The 17,665-nt window shown below is 47.6% G+C and overlaps 1 protein-coding gene across 1 annotated transcript in view; it reads left to right on the top strand.

Moving 5' to 3' along the window:
- LOC125525117 (putative disease resistance protein RGA3) overlaps nucleotides 1-17,665 on the top strand; it is a 118,750-nt gene that overhangs the window by 98,002 nt on the left and 3,083 nt on the right. The window lies entirely within an intron of this gene.

Genomic DNA, 17,665 nt, shown 5'->3' with positions numbered 1-17,665 from the left:
GTGGAGGCTACATATACCCCTCCACCCACTCTTCATTCGTGGAGAGAGCCATAAGAACATGCCTATACTTCTAACATACATTTTCTGAGAGAGAACCACCTACACTTGTGTTGAGGTCAAGATATTCCATTCCAACCACATAAATCTCGATCTCTAGCCTTCCCCAAGTTGCTTTCCACTCAAATCATCTTTCTACCAAATCCAATCCTATGAGAGAGAGTTGAGTGTTGGGGAGACTATCATTTGAAGCACAAGAGCAAGGAGTTCATCATCAACACACCATCTAATACCTCTTGGAGAGTGGTGTCTCCTAGATTAGCTAGGTGTCACTTGGGAGCCTCCGTCAAGATTGTGGAGTTGAACCAAGGAGTTTGTACGGGCAAGGAGATCGCCTACGTCGTGAAGATCTACCCTAGTGAGGCAAGTCCTTCGTGGGTGATGGCCATGGCGGGATAGACAAGGTCACTTATTTATGGACCCTTCGTGGGTGGAGCCCTCCGTGGACTCGCGCAACCGTTACCCTTCGTGGGTTGAAGTCTCGATCAACGAGGATGTACGATAGCACCACCTATCGGAACCATGCCAAAAATCTCCGTGTTGTTCGAAATATGCCCTAGAGGCAATAATAAAATGGTTATTATTATATTTCCTTGTTCATGATAATTGTCTATTGTTCATGCTGTAATTGTGTTATCCGGAAATCGTAATGCATGTGTGAATACATAAACCACAACATGTCCCTAGTGAGCCTCTAGTTAACTAGCTCGTTGATCAATAGATGGTTACGGTTTCCTAACAATGGACATAGGATGCCATTGATAACGGGATCACATCATTAGGATAATGATGTGATGGACAAGACCCAATCCTAAGCATAGCACAAGATCGTGTAGTTCGTCTGCTAAAGCTTTTCTAATGTCAAGTATCATTTCCTTAGACCATGAGATTGTGCAACTCCCGGATACCGTAAGGGTACTTTGGGTGTGCCAAACGTCACAACGTAACTGGGTGGCTATAAATGTACACTACGGGTATCCCCGAAAGTATCTGTTGGGTTGGCACGAATCGAGACTGGGATTTGTCACTCCGTATGATGGAGAGATATCTCTGGGCCCACTCGGTAAGACATCATCGTTATGAGCTCAATGTGACTAAGGGGTTGGTCACGGGATGATGTGTTACGGAATGAGTAAAGAGACTTGCCGTAACGAGATTGAACAAGGTATCGGTATACCGACGATCGAATCTCGGGCAAGTGCTATACCGGTAGACAAAGGGAATCATATACGGGATTGACTGAATCCTTGACATCGTGGTTCATCCGATGAGATCATCGTGGAATATGTGGGAGCCAACATGGGTATCCAGATCCCGCTGTTGGTTATTGGCCAGATAGATGTCTCGGTCATGCCTGCATAGTTCCCGAACCCGTAGGGTCTACACACATAAGGTTCGGTGAAGCTAGAGTTGTAATGGGAATTGTATGTGGTTACCGAAAGTTGTTCGCAGTCCCGGATGAGATCCTGGACGTCACGAGGAGTTCCGGAATGGTCCGGAGGTGAAGATTTATATATGGGAAGTCCAATTTCAGTCACCGGAAAGGTTTCGGGGTTTATCAGTATTGTACCGGGACCACCGAAGGGGTTCCGGGTGTCCACCAGGAGGGTCTGCCTGCCCCGAAGGACCTAATGGGATGTAGTTGGGTGGGAACCAGCCCCTTAGTGGTCTAGTGCGCCCCCCAAGGGCCCAAGGCGCCTAGGGTTGGAAACCATAGGGGGCCGCTACCCCACCCCCCCGGGGGCGGGCGCCCCCCCTAGTTGGAAACCCTAAGGGGGCTGCTGCCCCCCCTGAGGGGCCGCCCCCCCCTCTAGATGGATCTAGGTGGCCGGCCCCCTCTCCCCTTCCCCCTATAAATAGTGGGGGGTGGGGGGGCAACCGCACCCCTTCTCCTGGCGCAGCCCTCCCCCCTTCCTACACCTTCTCCTCCGTAGCGCTTAGCGAAGCTCTGCCGGAGAAACACGAGCTCCACCGCCACCACGCCGTCGTGCTGCCGGAGCTCTCCCTCAACTTCTCCTCCCCCCCCCCTTGCTGGATCAAGAAGGAGGAGACGTCCCCGGGCTGTACGTGTGTTGAACGCGGAGGCGCCGTCGTTCGGCGCTTAGATCGGAATCAACCGCGATCTGAATCGCTACAAGTACGACTCCTTCATCCGCATTCTTGTAACGCTTCCGCATCGCGATCTTCAAGGGTATGAAGATGCACTCCCCTCTCTCTCGTTGCTAGTCTCTCCATAGATTGATCTTGGTGATGCGTAGAAATTTTTTAATTTCTACAACGATCCCCAACACGTGTCTCCAATTGCGTTTGCACACTCCAATCCCATCCCTTTACATTCTTGCAACTTGCATGATTTCGTTTCTGCTGCTCAAATACTCTTGTCATGCTTGCTTGATATGTATTGTGAATGTTTGAGCTTGTGCTAAGAGTCTATTCACCCCCCCTCTAGACACCCCTTCTCGATCCTTTCAACAACCTACCTAGACTTGATGTCAAAACTCAGAAGCTAGCACTTGTATGTATATATCTAAAGATTGTTCAACTGTTAGGATCTGCCATGCATAGATTAGATTTTCCTTTCAAATGATTGCCATAGCTTTATCTCTATGGACTGAAATGAGTCGATGTATACTCCCTTCATTTCTAAATATAAGTCTTTTTAGAGATTTCAATAAAAACTACATACAGAGCAAAATGAGAAATATGTCTATATATACTAGTAGAAAACAGGGCTTTGTTTCGGGCCTGGCCAGCCCATTAGTCCCAGTTCAGTCACGAACCGGGACCCATGGGGGCATACGTCCCGGTTCATGATCCCAGGGGGCGGCCGGGGCCTCGTGGGCATTGGTCCTGGTTCGTCTGGACCCATTTGTCCCGGTTCCTGGCACGAACCGGGATCAATGGGCCTCGCTCCTGGCCCACATCCATTGGTCCCGGTTCGTGGCTCGAACCGGGACAGATGGGGGGCTTTAGTCCCGGTTCCATCCACGAACCGGGACAAATGAGTTGTGCTCTGTTTTATCTGGCCGGCGAGGGAAGGGCATATGGGTGCTCTAGCTCACCTCCTATGCACATGAGGTGTTCGATGAAATGCCCGAGCCACACTAGTTAAGCTTTCTCCTCTCGAAGCTCGACCTCCAAGCTCCATTTTTCCCGAGATTTGTCTAGGTTTAGCGGTCCTCACATCCCGTCCCCGTCTTCACCGCCATCGATCGACCGCATCGCTCGTCGCCGGCACCACCGTGGTGAGCCTCTTGTTCTTATCTTCTTTCTGAAAGAACGGAATTCTTACTTTAGATAAATACTTGTCTAATTTTCTTACTTTTATTATTGCTTGTTATTATATAGTGCGATGGTTTTGGTATCCGCCCCCGTTGGCCCTCGTCCTCTCTATGATTCGGATGTGCTATATATTATCTTTTATAACTATTTGGTTCATTTATTGTTTATGACAATTATGCCGACCAACGTGACATAGATTTTATTTATCTAGGAGGTATGTGAACCGGAAATTCCAACCGACCCTATTGTCGACAGGTTAAATTTAGTTGAAGAAGAAAACAATTACTTGAAGGAAAAAATAAAAAAATGAGGAGGAGAAGATGATATTGGAGTTGCATGTTGCGGATGTCATCGATGATCACAAGATCAAGATGGACGCAGTGCGGTTGAAGATTAGAAAGATTAGAAAATATGCCATTCATACCGACGCTTGGTATCATTATACCATAGGATCAATTGTTACCTTGTTTGCGATTATGATCGCATTTGTTGTTGCATTGAAATGTTTTACATAGTTTCAATGTATGGTTTAATTAGATGCTCTGGAGAGCTATATGTTGTTCAATGAGAACTATGTATGTACTTTGGTTTTAATGTGATGATGAACTTCTATTAATTTGGTCACTTATCTATCCATGATATTCTGTAATGGTTTTTGACACACTTAATTATATATAATGCACGCAGATGAACCGACAATGGATGTACGGTGACAGACACACCTCCGAGTACGTTAAGGGCGTGCATAATTTTCTTGAAGAGGCTGAGGCAAACAAGTAGAATGGTTTTATGTGTTGTCCATGCCCCATATGTGGGAATACAAAGTCTTACTCTGACCGGAAAATCCTTCACAGCCACCTGCTTTATAAGGGTTTCATACCACGCTATAATGGTTGGACCAGGCACAGAGAAATAGGGGTTATGATGGAAGACATCAAAGAAGAAGAGGACGATGACAACTATGTGCCCCCGAAATACGGTGATGCTGCAACAGGGGAAGCTACTGAAGATCAAGAGGAACCAGACGATATTGTGCGTGATGATCATCTCCGTCGGGTCATTGTTGATGCAAGGAGACAGTGCGAAAGTCAAAAGGAGAAGCTGAAGTTCGATCGCATGTTAGAGGATCACAAAAAAGGGTTGTACCCCAATTGCGAAGATGGCAACACAAAGCTCGGTACCGTACTGGAATTGCTACAGTGGAAGGCAGAGAATGCTGTGCCTGACAAAGGATTTGAGAAGCTATTGAAACTATTGAAGAAAAAGCTTCCAAAGGATAACGAATTACCCGACAGTACATACGCAGCGAGACAAAAGATACTTCGGAGGCACGGGAGGACCTGCAACGTTTGCACGGAAAATACGGCATGCCTCCAAAGCAGTATGAAGGTCCTGCCAGCTATGCTCTTACCAACGAAGAGAAGGAAATCTTCTTCGAATGCATGCTCAGTATGAAGGTACCGTCCGGCATCTCGTCGAATATAAAGGGAATAATAAATATGCCAGAGAAAAAGTTCTAGAACTTGAAGTCTCATGACTGCCACGTGATTATGACGCAACTGCTTCTTGTTGCATTGAGGGGACTTCTACCGAAAAACGTCCGATTAGCCATTGTGAAGCTATGTGCATTCCTCAATGCAATCTCTCAGAAGGTGATCAGTCCAGAAATCATACCAAGGCTAAGGAGTGATGTGGTGCAATGTCTTGTCAGTTTCGAGCTGGTGTTCCCACCATCCTTCTTCAATATCATGACACACGTCCTAGTTCATCTAGTCGACGAGACTGTCATTCTGGCCCCCGTATTTATACACAATATGTTCCCCTTTGAGAGGTTCATGGGAGTCCTAAAGAAATATCTCCATAACCGAAGCATCTCCATGGGCCATCAAACAGAGGATGTCATTGGATTTTGTGTTGACTTCATTCCTGGCCTTAATAAGATTGATCTCCCTAAATCACGGTATGAGGGAATACTAACTGGAAATGGCACGCTTGGAGGGGACTCAATAATATGCAAGGACAGACATTCTTGGTCTCAAGCACACTACACAATTCTACAGAACTCTACCTTGGTGACCCCGTATGTCGATGAACACAAGAACAGTCTGCGCTCCAAACACCCGGAGCAGTGTGATGACTGGATTATATGTGAACACATCAGGACTTTCGGCAGTTGGTTGGAAACACGTCTCAGAGGTGACAACACTATTTGTGATGAGATGTACTCGTTGTCCAGGGGACCATCTTCGACTGTATTGACTTACAAAGGATACAAGATAAATGGGAATACATTTTACACGATCGCCCAAGATGAAAAGAGCACCAACCAAAACAGCGGTGTCCGCTTTGATGTAGTAACCAAGAGGGGGAAGGACACATATTATGGTTACATAGTGGACATATGGGAACTTAACTACGCACATGATTTTAAGGTCCCTTTGTTTAAGTGCAAATGGGTCAATCTGTCAGGAGGCGGGGTACAGGTAGTCCCACACTACGGAATGACAACAGTGGATCTGAACAATCTTGGGTACACAGACGAACCGTTCGCCCTATGATGTGGCGCAGGTTTTCTATGTGAAGGACATGTCTACCAAACCGAGAAAAAGAAAAGATAAGGAAGCAAACACATCATACGATGAGCCAAAGCGCCACATAGTTCTTTCAGGAAAAAGAGACATCGCGGGAGTGGAGGGCAAGACAGACATGTCCGAAGATTATGACAAGTTTCATGAAATTCCTCCCTTCAAAGTCAAGGCTGACCCAAGCACCCTGTTAAACGATGAAGATTATCCATGGTTACGACGCGATAAGCAAAGGAAAGAAGCGAAGAAAAAGTGAAGACTTTCTCTCCACGACTATTATGATAATGCCTTTGATATAGAATATCCATGTAACAGACGAGTTTTCATATGAAACCCTGATACTTCGAAAGAGATTGTCCGTTTTGTACACGAAGTGCATCCAGTTTTTGCCGTAACCCTCTCAACTTTTTAGCACATGCTATTTGGGTGAAATGATGATACCATGCCAACTTTCAACCTTTTCAGAGTTCATCTATAGTGCTTTTCAATTTCAGGGCCATTTAGCTCAAAAAATCAGTAAATGCATGAAAAATAACAAATGAAGTCAGAAAGGGTTGAAAATTGATGATGTGGCTTTGAATTGTGCATTTTGAACACACAAAAAGTATGGAGTTCAAATAAGTTCAAAAAAATGAAATCCCTTTGTAACAGATGAGTTTTCGTCCGAAACCCTGATACTTCGAAAGAGATTGTCCGTTTTGTACACGAAGTGCATCCAGTTTTTCCCGTAACCCTCTCAACTTTTTAGCACATGCTATGTTGGTGAAATGTCGATACCATAATATTCTAATATGATCAACTAAAACAAAACTATAATATTCTTCAATAGCAAAAAGAAAATCAACTAAAAAACTTTTATAAAACTCTAATAGCAAAAGGAATCAACTAAAAAGCTTTTATAAACCCCTAGTATTTTTTAAACTAAAATTATATAAAATTTATGCAACTAAAATTACCAAACTATTTTCTATTCAAAACATGAAAAGCAGAAAGAATTATCATAAAGAATTTCTTGTTAGAAACTTTAGTAGCAAAAAGAATTTTCATAAATATTTTTTTTGATAGAAACTAAAATAACTAAATCTGTTTTTGAATATAATGATAAAACACAGTAATATTAAATAGCAGGAAAAAGAATCACTCAAAATATATTTTTATAGTGAAGTTATTCACAAACTAGTGATTCACACAAATTTCAAAGAATTCAAATTTAAAATATTCAAATTTGCAAACTAATAGCTCTAACAGAAAGTTTATAATTATTCCGACCTAAAAGAAAAAAGAATAAAAAAATAAAGCAAAAAACAAAAGAAAATAAATAATTCAAAAAACAAAACAAAAATAATGGAAAAAAAAAAAATGGCGCCTACTGGGCCACACGGCCTGGATACGACTAGAAACCCATCTGTATATGGGCCAGGTTGCAGGCCCGCCGGCCCAATAGGCCCAACAAGGCAGTGACAAGGGTAGGCAAGTACCGCTTGCATATTAGAGAGGAGCTCAACACTTGAGCCGCAACGCAGCTTATAAACAGGTGCTGAGCTCTCTTAGCTAGCGAGGTGCGACTAAACTCCCACCACACCACCGTTGTGCCACCCTTTTGTCCTAGTTGGTGGCACCAACCGGGACCAATGAACACCTTTGGTCCTAGTTGGTGGGACAAACCGGTACGACTACCCCCTTTAGGCCCGATTCGTGCCACCAACCGGGACCAAAGGTCTCTGTTTCCCGCCCTTTGGACTGCTGAAAAGAGACCTTTGGTCCCGATTTGTGGCACGAACCGGGACTAAAGGTAGGCATTAGTCCCGGTTGGTGCCACGAACCGAGACCAATGCCTTTGCTATATAAGCCAGCACTTAGCAGTTTCTCCAAAATCCATCACTTTCTTCTAACCCCCGACGCCCCGTGCTCCTCGTCGCCGTCGCCGCCGAGCCATGCCCCGATGCCGTCAGGCTGGTCTACCTCGCCGCCGCCGACGCCCTCGACGCCATCTGCCCCGACGCCGGCATCGCTCCCCGCGCCCCTGCGCCTGCCCCGACGTACGCCGCCCGCCTTGCCCCGCCACCCCCTGTGAGCACCTGCCTCGCGCACCTGTGCCCCTGCCCAGCCCCGCGGGCGCCTACGCCGCCGCCATGCCCCTATGCCCGGCCCCTAGCTTTCCTTTTTTTTGGTTATATATATATATATATATATATATATATATATATATATATATATATATATATATGCATGCTATTTGTTTAGATGTTTTTAGATGTTCTTATATGCTGTTTTTAGATGTTTTTAGTTGTTCATAAAAGAAATTTAGATGTAGGTATGTATGTGTGAGTTATCATATGTGTATTAATTTTTTAGATGTATTTTTTGTATGTATGCATGTATGAGGGATCATATATGTATTTTTAAGATGTATTTTTTGTATGTATGTATGTATGAGGGGTCATAGATGTATTTTTTCAGAATTTTCTATCGTGCATAGACCGATTTTAGACCACAGGAGCACCCCCCCTCCCACCCCTATCGTTGCAAAAGTGCTAAGTGATATTAAGAAGGAAGAAGAAGAAAAAGAAGGAGAGGAAAAAGGAAAATAAGAAGAGGAAGAAGGAGAAGAAAAGAAGGAGAAGAAGAGGAGAGGAAGAAGAGGAAAAAAGATGAAAAAAAAGAGGAGAAGAAGAAAGGAATAGAGAAGAAGAAGAAAAAAATACTACTCAATGTTTTCTTCTTTTGCAACTCCTCTTTTTTTTTCTTTTTTTTCTTCGATCTTCTCCTCTCTTTTTTTCTTCTTCCCCTTCTTATTTTTTATTGGGTATGTCGTTGTCGATATACCCCCTCCCAGCTCTTCTTTTTTTTTCTGATATCAAGTTATTGTTTTATTTGTCTGGCAGGGTTTGGAAAAAAATCACCGCAAAAGCTCCGGGACTGCCGAGGAAGTTCCCCGCATCTCCTAGTGATTCAAGCGCTAGTTTCATCAAACCATTTAGCATGCTTGCTTATCAGTTTGATTGACCTTTATTTCTTGTAAAGTGGTTGTGGTAGGAAGCCGGGCATAATTACTGTGGATACTACGTTTGCGAGTCCATCTGCCACACGACCTGTGAGTGGGGCTACTCTAACAAACAATATGAAGTGTGTAAGCAATAATATTCACAATTTTATTTTATTACCATCATTTGTGTTGAGTTTCATTCATTCATATATATGTATTGACCTCCTTCTTCAAATTAGATGTTTCGGATGCGGAATGAACTCCTAGCACCAGATCGCATGCGAGCAATTCAAGAGGAATTGGCGGGATTCTTTCTTGACCACGTGATCGATAAAGACGGAGAATACGATGTGGACCCTGAGTTCATATATAATTGGGGGATTATATTGTAAGAGATCTTATATTGTATATATGTAGCCAGTAGCGTCGCATAGATATACGAAAACTTGTTGTTCGACCAATCTCTCGGAGAAGGAGAGGTCGATATCACTTCTCTCTGTATGCATATGTTCATGACGATCTTCTGTACTTAATGGTTTCCTTCATTTGCTTACTAGCTAGCGTGTCGAGTTCTCTCTATACGTGGGACAAATGAGCCTTATGAACTGGGACAAATGGGCCTTACGAACTGGGACAAATGGCCTTTTTTCTACTAGTGATACATCTGTATGTAGTCCATGTTGAAATCTCTAAAAGATTTATATTTAGAAATGGAGGGAGTACTACTCAATGTTCAAGTAACGTGAGACCGGGGACGAAGGAAACAGAGCATGCATTGAGTTGCATGCAGCTAGCGGTCCAGCAAAAACATAGGAGGAGGAGCTGCTCGGCTCTGCTCTGTTTGGGGCAACCCCAATGAGTGCATGCCTTTTTCTTCTTCATAGTTTTTTTTCAAGAGTACGCCAATAGCTCTTCTTCATAGTTTCATACAGAGAATCTATGCGCTTGTCATTTTCAACACGGGCACAGTTTTTACACTGAACCATTACGAGTAAAAACATGCACTTATCCAGTTTATTTTTCTTACAGCAGTACGTACTTTTGCTCTCAAGCTGAGAATATTGCATCGATTAACTCATGCCGTATTTGTCGGGGAGCTTGTGGTTCATAAAAAGACAAGACAAGACAAGATGCTGAAGTTGAAGCTTTCTTGATGGGACCTGAATTACTTGCTGACAAGAGAGACCACAGCCAAAGCTTCAGTGAAGAAAGGCACTCTGAAGAACTGAAGCACATCAGGGTTCAGTTAAGTTCAGTTGGTGCATTAGTTGGCTGGAACATAGCGACCACTGTTTCCGAGCGTACTGGACTTGGTCCCACATGACCGTATTTAATATAATCAGCAACGCGTCCTGCAATTGTTCGTCCACTTATCAGGAGCGCGCGAGCTCGTCCACACCATCGCCGTTCTCGTCTTGTTGTCCAGTTTATTCCTCTGTTTTTGTTGCCCTGTGAGTAGGTCGATTTGGTCGCTGAAGGTGTTTTAAATCTGTTGACAGTTGCAGGAAACAATCCTGCTCCTGCAGGAGCTATCGGTTCAGTGAAGGCTATCCTTGAAACACTTGGAAACACTCCGGAGTGTTGAGTATAATGTTTACTAGGAAAGACGAGATAGATTAGAATTTGTTCTGGCTTGTCTTGTACTTCAAGTAGATGATTGTACTTCTATATATATGCCCACGAGGCTCAAGCAATATAACGACTATTTCATCAATCCTCTCTCCCTTTCAACATGGTATCTATCGCAAGTCGATCCTAAACCCTAGCCGCCGCCGCTTCCGCACCCGCCCGCCGCCCCCGGGGTGGTCGGCCTCCATGACCGCCGCCGGGGGCCACGCCGCCCGTACCTAGGGTTCGTCCGCCGGTCGTGTTGACCGGCTGCCCTAGAGAGTCTTTTTCCCGATCCTTTGATCCGGGTTTTCTCTCTCTCGCCGGTCGTTTTGATCGGCATCTACTTTTTGGTTTTCCGGTCTATGTGATCCGGTTTGCGTCGCCCACCGCCGCTGTCGACCCCGTGCGCCTCTACTCCAACACCGGCGCGATCGGCCCGCTTCTTCACCGACTCGGCGGCCTTGCGCGTCACCCGCGCGTCTGCCCGCCGGTCGCCCCGACCCGGCGGCCTTGCGCGTCGTCCGCGCGTCGGCCCGCCGGTCACCCTGACCCGGCGGCCTCACGTCATGCGGCGGCCCTTCGCCGCCGCCGTTCGCGCGCCGGCCCGCCCGTCGATCTACGCCGGCCGACACCGCCCTGCTCCGATCGGGACTCCTGCATCACCCCGACCCGGCTGCCTCGCATCATGCAGCGGCCAATCATAGCCGCCCTGCTGACCGCCGCCGCCGGCTTCATCTCGGACTCCGTCGCCACCACGCCTCCATCGAGCGGCGTCTCCGACCTCGCGCGCGATCGGCTTGATCAACCGCTCGCCGCCGCGATCCGACTCATCTACGCCGCGCGACCGACCTGGCCCGTCGGTTACGCGCGCCTCCGCAGGTCCCGTGAAGATCGTCCCCGAGTTCAGCGCGCCTCTCCGCCGATCGAGTATCGGGCTGCCGCTGCGTCGCCCCGTCGGGCCGCAGCGCCGCCGCCCCGTGGTTCTTCTCCCGGCTGCACCGACCCGCGTCACCGCTGCGTCGCCCCTTCGGGCCGTAGTGCCGCGGCCCGCGGTCCCCCGCCGCCCCGAGGGCGTCCGCTCTAGGCCGTCCTGTGGCTTCATCGACCCTCGCGCCGCCGCTGCGTCGCCCCGTCGGGCCGTAGCGAGTGTGGCTAGCGGTCCACGCCGCCGTCCCGAGGCCGTCCCCGCGGCTGCACCGACTCGCGAACCGCCGTTGCGTCGCCCCTTCGGGCCACAACGGCGCGGCCCGCGGTCCCCGCCGTCGCCCCGAGGTCTTCCCGCCGTCGCCCCGACCCGCCTGCCGCCGCTGCGTCGCCCCTTCGGGCCATAGCGCGGCGGCCCACGGTCCACTTCGTCGTCCACACGCGTTGACTTCCCGTGGTATGCGCCGCACCGTCTCCCTTGGCGCGGGAACGCCACTGTCCGCGCCGGTCTTCTTCACGCTGTCAGGGTTCTTCGCCTACTTCGAGCATCGCCGCCGCGTTTCTAACCTAGCCGCCGCCGCCATCAGGCCGCTGCCGCTGCTCTTCTTTGGTCGCCACCGCCGCTACCCACGTAGCCGCCGCCGCCGCTCGTCCACCTTCTTCGTCTTCGTCCAGCATCAGCCCGTCGCCAGCGTCGCCGTCATCTACCACGACCACTTCGTCTACTCCGACAACCGCGGGCGACACCGGCCCCGTGCCGATTGGCGCCGCAACCGTCGTCGAGTCCTTCTTTGCTGGCCTCTCCGACTTCTTCGACATGGCGTACAGCTCGTGCAGGTCCCAGTCCACGCATGCCCGGTATTGGCAACACCGCCGCGTGCCTTCGTCCACGACGTCTTCCCGGGCCTGGCAAGCCTGGTGCGGCGCTTCGTCAACTTCGTCTTCGTCCGTCTACGCATGCCCGGTGCTGGCAACACCGACGCGTGCCTTCTTCTATGATGTGTCCCCGGGTTTGGCAACCCCGCCGTGACGCGTCGTCAACAACATCTTCTTTCCGGCGCACCACTACTTCGACACCACTGCGCCCATGCTAACTCGGCGTCTTCTTGCGCCCGCGGCTCCACGGCGACTTCCTCGACACCTGCTACCCCGACTCGACATCGACCACGACATTTTCCGCACGGCTACCTCGACCACGGCTCCACCACCATACGCTCTCGGCTACCTCGACAAACGGCACAAAGGGCTACCGCCTTGCTTGAGCAACCTCGTCGGTTGCCACTCCAGCCACGACTCCGCGATGCGTCGACCGTTACGACTGTGGGGGGTGTCCGTCGGCTTGCCTTCGGATTCTTCTCCAGTCTCACCGTCTGCGTCGCTACCGTTGTGACTGCGGGGGGATGTTGAGTATAATGTTTATTAGGAAAGACGAGATAGACTAGGATTTGTTCTGGCTTGTCTTGTACTCCAAGTAGATGATTGTACTCCTATATATATACCCACGAGGCTCAAGCAATACAATGACTATTTCACCAATCCTCTCTCTCCCTTTCAACACAGAGTAACCACCTGGACTGTGCAGAAGCAACGACGTGCATAGATTACTACTTCATCTCGTATGGTGCAGCGACTAATCTGGTCTCCGAGATAAATATGTTTCCTTTCCCGTCTTGGTTTCTGCATCAAAGCGGACACCACTGTTTTGGTTGGTGCTCTTCTTATCTTGGGCGATCGTGTAAAATGTATTACCATTTATCTCGTACCCTTTGAAAGTCATTATATTCGAAGATGGTAACTGGGACAGCAAGTACAGGTCATCTTCAATAGAGGTGTCATGCATGGTACGTGCTTGCAACCAGCTGGTGAAACTCCTGGTTTGTTCACGTGTAATCCAGTCATCAGACCGCTCCGGATGTTTGGAGCGTAGCAAATTCTTGTGTTCATCCATATACGGAGCCACCAAGGCGGAATTCTGTAGAACTGTGTAGTGTGCTTCAGTGAGAGAATGTCCGTCCATACATATTATTTGTTCCCCTCCTAGCGTGCCTTTTCCATCCAGTCTGCCCTTATGCCGCGATTCAGGAACACCAATCGGCTTAAGGTCAGGAATAAAGTCAATACAAAACTCAATGACCTCCTCATTTTGACGGCCCTTGGAGATGCTTCCTTCTGGCCTAGCACGGTTATGAACATATTTCTTTTAAGACTCCCATGAACCTCTCAAAGGGGAACATATTGTGTAGAAATACAGGACCCAAAACATTAATCTCTTCGCATAGGTGGACTAGGACGTGCATCATGATGTTGAAGAAGGATGGTGGGAACACCAACTCGAAACTGACAATACATTGCACCAAATCATTCTATAACCTTGGTATGATTTCTAGATCGATTACCTTCTGAGAGATTGCATTGAGAAATGCACATAGCTTCACAATGGCTAATCGAACGTTTTCCGGTAGAAGCCCCCTCAATGCAACCGGAAGCAGTTGCGTCATAATCACGTGGCAATCATGAGACTTTAGGTTCTGGAACTTTTTCTCTGCCATGTTTATTATTCCCTTTATATTCGACGAGAAGCCAGACGGTACCTTAATACTGAGCAGACATTCAAAGAAGATTTCCTTCTCTTCTTTGGTAAGAGCGTAGCTTGCATGACCCTGATGTATGCCGTCTTTTTCGTGCATACATTGCTGGTCCTCCCGTGCCTCAGGTGTATCTTTTGTCTTCCCATACACGCCCAAGAAGCCAAGCAGGGTCACACAAAGATTCTTCATCACGTGCATCACGTCGATTGCGGAGCGGACCTCGAGGTCTTTCCAATAGGGCAGGTCCCAAAATATAGATTTCTTCTTCCACATGGGTGCGCGTCCGTCAGCGTCATTCGGAACAGGTTGTCCACCAGGACCCTTTCCAAAGACCACCTTCAAATCCTTAACCATATCATGTACATCAGCACCAGTACGGTGGCGAGGCTTCGTCCGGTGATCCGCCTCACCTTTGAAATGCTTGCCTTTCTTTCTTACGGGATGCCTGCTCGGAAGAAATCGACGATGTCCCAGGTACACATTCTTATTAGCCAAATATATACTGTCGGTATCGTCCAAACAGTGCGTGCATGCGCGGTATCCCTTGTTTGTCTGTCCTGAAAGGTTACTGAGAGCAGGCCAATCATTGATGGTCACGAACAGCAACGCCTTTAGGTCAAATTCTTCCCCCATGTGCTCATCCCACGCACGTACACCTGTTCCATTCCACAGTTGTAAGAGTTCTTCAACTAATGGCCTTAGGTACACATCAATGTCGTTGCCGGGTTGCTTAGGGCCTTGGATGAGCACTGGCATCATAATGAACTTCCGCTTCATGCACAACCAAGGAGGAAGGTTATACAAACATAGAGTCACAGGTCAGGTGCTATGGTTGCTGCTCTGCTCCCCAAAAGGATTAATGCCATCTGCGCTTAGATCAAACCATACGCTCCTTGCGTCATCTGCAAACTCCTTCCTGTACTTTCTTTCGATTTTTCTCCTCTGTGACCCGTCAGCGGGTACTCTCAACTTTCCGTCTTTCTTACGGTCTTCTCTGTGCCATCGCATCGCCTTGGCATGCTCTTTGTTTTGGAACAAACGTTTCAACCATGGTATTATAGGAGCATACCACATCACCTTGGCAGGAATCTTATTCCTGGGGCGCCGGCCCTCGACATCACCAGGGTCATCGCGGCTGATCTTATAGCGCAATGCACCACATACCGGGCAAGCGTTCAAATCCTCGTACTCACCGCGGTAGAGGATGCAATCATTAGGGCATGCATGTATCTTCTGCACCTCTAACCCTAGAGGGCAGGCAGCCTTCTTTGCTTCGTACGTACTGTCGGGCAATTCTTTGTCCTTTGGAAGCATATCCTTTATCATTACCAGCAACTTTCCAAATCCCTTGTCAGATACACCATTCTCTGCCTTCCATTGCAGCAATTCCAGTGTGGTGCCCAGCTTTTTCTTGTCACCTACGCAATTCGGGTACAACAATTTTTTGTGATCCTCTAACATGCGCTGCAACTTCTTCTTCTCCAAATCACTTGCGCAGTTTCTCTTTGCATCGGCAATGGCCCGACCTAGATCATCAACGGGCTCATCTGATGCCTCTTCTTCAGCTTCTTCCCGCATTGCCGGCTCAGCTTCTTCCCGCATTACCGGCTCAGCTTCTTCCCCCATTGTTGTATCATCGTATTCAGGGAACCCATGGCCAGGATAGCTGTCATCGTCCTCTTCTTCTTCATTGTCTTCCATCATAACCCCTCTTTCTCCGTGCTTGGTCCAAACATTATAGTGGGGCATGAAACCGGACTCAAACAGGTGGACGTGAATGGTTCTTGACGTAGAGTAATTGTGACCATTCTTACAGCCAGCACATGGATAAGGCATAAAACCATCCGCCCGCTTGTTTGCCTCAGCCGCAATCAGAAAAGTATGCACGCCCTCAACGAACTGGGGAGAGCATCGGTCATCGTACATCCATTGCCGGCTCATCTTCATTACACAACACCGAATAGACCAAATTAATACAAGTTCATACATAAAGCTCATACAACACTTAAATGCAACAAACAAATAACTCTCTAGCTAAAGCATTTAAATGCAACAACAAATGCGATCAAGATCACAACTAAGGTAACAATGGATCCAACATCATAATGATACCAAGCCTCACTATCGATGGCATATTTTCTAATCTTTCTAATCTTCAAGCGCATTTTCTCCATCTTGATCTTGTGATCATCGACGACATCGGCAACATGCAACTCCAATTCCATCTTCTCCCCCTCAATTCTTTTCAATTTTTCTTTCAAGTACTCGTTTTCTCTTTCAACTAAATTTAACCTCTCGACAATAGGGTCGGTTGGAATTTCCGGTTCACATACCTCCTAGAAAAAATTTCTATGTCAACTTGATGGGCATAATTTGTCATAAACACGAAATGCAACTAGTTTTAAAAGAGAATATATATACCACATCCGAATCATTGCAAGAGTAAATCAAGAAATGAGAGATGAAAGGACAAAGTTGCTAACCTTTGTGATCATTTCAATGGATGGGGGCCTTCAAATCTTGACAAAATTTGGGCAAAATGTGTGATGAGCTCGAGAGGAAGAGGGGAATAATAGAGAGGAGAGGGGAAAGGGGAAGAATAGAGCGAGCTCGGGTGGACGAAGGGTTTTACCTTGGACGACCTTTAGTACCGGTTCGTGCCAAGAACCGGTACTAAAGGGGATGGAGGGGCCCCAGTCTGACAACATCCTTCCACCACTCTCATTAGTACCGGTTCGTGGCACGAACCGGTGCTAAAGGTTCGCCACGAACCGGTACTAATGAAAGCGGCCCGGCTAGCCGTTGGAACCGGCACTAATGTATACATTAGTGCCGGCTCAAATACAAACCGGCACTAATGTGCTTCACGTTTGACCCTTTTTCTACTAGTGTATCTTTTGAAAGCCGTGCCCGCGGTTATGAGGCAGATGGGAATTTGTTAATGTCCGGTTGTAGAGAACTTGACACTTGACTTAATTAAAATACATCAACCGCGTGTGTAGCCGTGATGGTCTCTTTTCGGCGGAGTCCGGGAAGTGAACACGGTTTGGGTTATGTATGAACGTAAGTAGTTTCAGGATCACTTCTTGATCACTTCTAGCTTCGCGACTGTGCGTTGCATCTCTTCTCGCTCTCTTTTGCGTATGTTAGCCACCATATATGCTTAGTGCTTGCTGCAGCCCCACCTCATCACTTCATCCTTCCTATAAGCTTAAATAGTCTTGATCTCATGGGTGTGAGATTGCTGAGTCCTCGTGACTCACAGATTCTACCAAAACAGTTGCAGGTGCCGACAATGCCAGTGCAGGTGACGCAACCGAGCTCAAGTGGGAGTTCGATGAGGAACATGGTCGTTACTATGTTTCGTTCCGTGGTGATCAGTAGTGGAGCCCAGTTGGGACGATCGGGGATCTAGCATTTGGGGTTGTCTTCTTTCATTTTGGTTCCGTAGTCGGACCTTGAGTGTACACTGAATGATGTATGTTTAATTTATGTATTGTGTAAAGTGGCGATTGTAAGCCAACTCTTTATCCCATTCCTGTTCATTACATGGGATTGTGTGAAGATGACCCTTCTTGCGACTAAACCACCATGCGGTTATGCCTCTAAGTCGTTCCTCGACACGTGGGAGA

This window comes from Triticum urartu, chromosome 7A, assembly GCF_056163025.1.
Source record: "Triticum urartu cultivar PI428250 chromosome 7A, HENAU_Tu73, whole genome shotgun sequence".
Taxonomy (NCBI): Eukaryota; Viridiplantae; Streptophyta; class Magnoliopsida; order Poales; family Poaceae; genus Triticum; species Triticum urartu.
Note: the sequence above shows the minus strand (reverse complement) of the source record. Positions and strands in the feature narration are given on the sequence as shown.